Raw genomic sequence first — 3,602 nt, forward strand, 5'->3', positions numbered from 1 at the left:
GCTTCATTTCAAGGTTTCACATCATGTTGACTGAACCTTTGAGCAACAGAATCACCAGCATATGATATGAGGTGGTAACATGAGCGGGTGATGCTAACAGTAGCCGTGTTGTATGCTAACCCTGTGAGCGCTCCATGCTGCAGTGATGAACACACTGCTGAAGGCTCTCAGTCTTTACTGTGAAAGGCTGCACACCAGTCCAGCCGCCTCTCACTTTGAATTCCTGTCTCTCATCACTCGAGCCGGCGTTTAAAAGCGGCCTCACGTCTCCGCGCTTCAGACGGAGCAGCTGGTCAACCAAACAAGACAAAAGCAAGATCCTGTCCTGACGCCTGCAGGGAGCCGAAGACCCCGATCTGGATCTGTGTCAGTGAACATGCTGCATGATGAAGTGTCATCATGTTTATCATGAGTGTTTCTGCACTTTGAATCTGATCGTCTTCTTATCGGTGAAGCTGCCGGCGTCGTTGCTTCCTCTCCCGTGCTGCTGCATCAAAACGTATCAAACATGTTTCATCTTTACAACTTCAGCTCTGACAGCCAATGAGAGCGAGCAGACCGGGAAGCGTTGGCAGCCGGATGTTGCGTACCCTGATAGCTCACTAACACGGCAGCAAACATGAACATGGGGGGGGTGGGAGTCGTGAAGCCAACTCTGAAAGTGACTAAAAAATGTTTGTAAACAATGTGATTTTTCTGTGGGCGGGGCCTAGCTAGCAAACGATAACTTGCGTGTTGCCTTTAGCTAGCTAGCTTACGAGATATCTCTTTGCTAGCTAGGCCTAGCTGGCCTAGCTAGCAAACGATAACTTGCGTGTTGCCTTTAGCTAGCTAGCTTACGAGATATCTCTGGAGTGTCAGTGTTACTGCGTCCAGCTTATATCGTGACAGAGGTCCTGAAGGGTCCATAAAACCAACGAAATATGACGTTTGACGAGAGATGCATTCTGGGAAGTTATAACAAATATCCACGCTGAACCTGAGGTGACACCTCGCGCTTCATGTTCTGATCTTATTCTTCAGTAACTAAAATGTGTGTTCATGCTCAGTAGTGGTGTGGCGGCGTTCAGGGTGCGGGCGCCGTCCTGCAGCAGGTCACAGCTGTCCGTTAGGAATCCTCGGGATCGCCATCAGAGTCGACCTCCTCAGCTCACAGCTCGCCTCATTACCGCCCTTAATGGAGGGAAGACAAGAGACAAGGTAAATACAATTACTGATCAGACGGGGACACCCGAGCTCGCCGCGGTGCCCCGTTTCACTGCCGGTACCCAACACCAGAGTCTGCCTCGTTACGGGGACCATCACCCCCCCCCCCCCTCCCGTCCCAGGACCACTTGACCGCCCGTCGCTTCGTTTGGTGTTTCTCGCCTCTGAAATGAAAGTTTGGACCCGTCGAGACCACTCAGAGAGCTTTTTGTGCCAGACGCTGTGATTACCCAGAAAGCCTTTTGGAATGCCCCCTTCCTCATTAAAGAGACAAAAATAGCGCTGCGTGGTCTGGGGGGGGGTGCGGGGGCGAGGGGGGGGGGGGGGGGGGGGGGGTGGATGGTAAATGGATGCCGCAGTGTTATGTGGCAGAAATTAAACAATGATGAATGATGACGTTTAGAGGAGCGGAAAAAAACAAGACTATATCCAGCGACGGCAGAAACACATTCTTTAAGCATGTGAGGCGTTTAGTGTCTGTAGGAAATTAGACCACCGTGGTGAAGGAAAGAAATCAAACTTCAGGCCTGTTTGTGTGCATCTTGAGTTTAAATATCGTTTCTTAACATTTTAAACATGACCGAGGCTGATTCCTAAAACATTAAATTAAATCTTCTCTCCTAAAGTGAAGCCGCTCCATTTGTCCCCACTGGGCCTCCGTACATGTCTGCCGAGACTCTGTCCTCTGTTCTGATTTGTTCTCTTTTTTTTTTTGGTCTGTTTTTTTCCTGGATCGTAAAGCTGAAGAGAGTGAAGGATGTTTAGGCGGAGAGATGCAGAGGATTTCCTGCAGCAAAGGGCCGAGATCGGATTCGAACCCACGCCCGCTGCAAAGAAGAATATGGCCTCTGTACACTGGGCCTCAGGTGGAGGTCGGAGCACGCCGTGCATGAGTGAGGACGACACAGTCTGACGGTGGTAACGTAGTGGCGCTCCCGAGTCAGGACGTTTCTGTGCAGGAAGCTGATGTGTTTCCTCCGGCCAATGACAGTGTGCAGGTGGGTTAAATGCCTCAATGCAGTCACAGGTTTGAAACCGGAAGGGTCCAGAAGTTTTGGTTTTTATTTGTTTTCCTCACAGACGTTTAGATCTTCAGCTCTGCACACATGAACCTCTCCTGTTTCTCCACATTGTAGGAATAGTGCCGATGACCCAGATATCATGTGTGCGGATGATCGCTGTCACGCTGACTAACGTGCTGCTGTTACACTCACACCTCCCTCTGCTGGAACAGATATTATATCAACACGTCTCCAATAACTGTTCCACTAAATCGGCTTAAACACTTCTGATTTATGTGGCCTCAGGTATTTGAATACACGCTCGGCTGTCCAGCACCGAAACAGTTAAAAAAATAAAAATAGACCAACTTTACAGAGGCTTAAAAAACAGAGAACAAGGACATGCTTTAATATTCTTCCTGAATCTATTTATTCCCATTTGAATAAAACTAACAGAAATATCTTAAAGGAGCAGTTTGTATCTTTGACCCCTAGTGTTTAAAATCGGTACTGCACTCCAAATTCTAAACTTTGGAGACAGCTCTCTCCCCCAGGCTCATCTCCTCCAGAAGCTCCGCCCCCCTGCAGGACGTAGTTTGTATGTTTACTGTTTGCAGCTAACGCACGCTAGCACAAGCTAACCGCCGGTGTTTGTCAGCTTCCTGTTCAACAGGAAGTAGAACCAACTCCACGTCCACGGGTAAAAGACAACACAAGGTTCACAACTTTATCCTCACTCTGATTAGATTTTCACTTCTTCGCTGCTACGTCCGCGTCCGTCATATTCACCGCTTTGAATCTCGTCCAATCACTGATCACTGATCCACTCCGAAACTCACCTGCTGCGCTCTCATTGGCTGAAGGGAAACACGCGAGCTACTTGCCCAGAAACGTCCCGAGTCAACCAGAACCAATCAGAAGAGACAAATCCTGTCTGCAGACACAGTCACACGTGTACGGAGGCCCAGAAGGGACAAAAGGAGCAGCTTCACTTTAGGAGAAGTTTGAGTTTTATTTTGAAGGAGACAGAAAGTGACTCTTTCTTTACCTGTGCGTGTACACGTTTGAGTTTGAGTTTATCTCATCTTTTAAACAGGAGGCGGTCTGAAGGAGCAGATTCTTCTCCACGTGCTGTGACGTTTTATTTTATTTTATTTTATTTTATTTTTTGGGATGTTTGTTGTAAATCTTAAAAACAGATCTGCAGGTCGCAGTAAACACAGCGAGCTGCTCGTTACACAGCAGTTCATGTTGTGATGAGCAGAGAGCAGATCACTGTCAGACTAATGAGACTCAGATTACACAAAGTGTGTGTGTGTGTGTGTGTGTGTGTGTGTGTGTGTGTGTGTGTGTGTGTGTGTGTGGGCAGTCTCTCTCCGTCCTCTCTGTGTGGTC

The sequence above is a fragment of the Symphodus melops genome (genome assembly GCF_947650265.1).
Source record: "Symphodus melops genome assembly, chromosome: 6".
In the NCBI taxonomy this organism is placed as follows: Eukaryota; Metazoa; Chordata; class Actinopteri; order Labriformes; family Labridae; genus Symphodus; species Symphodus melops.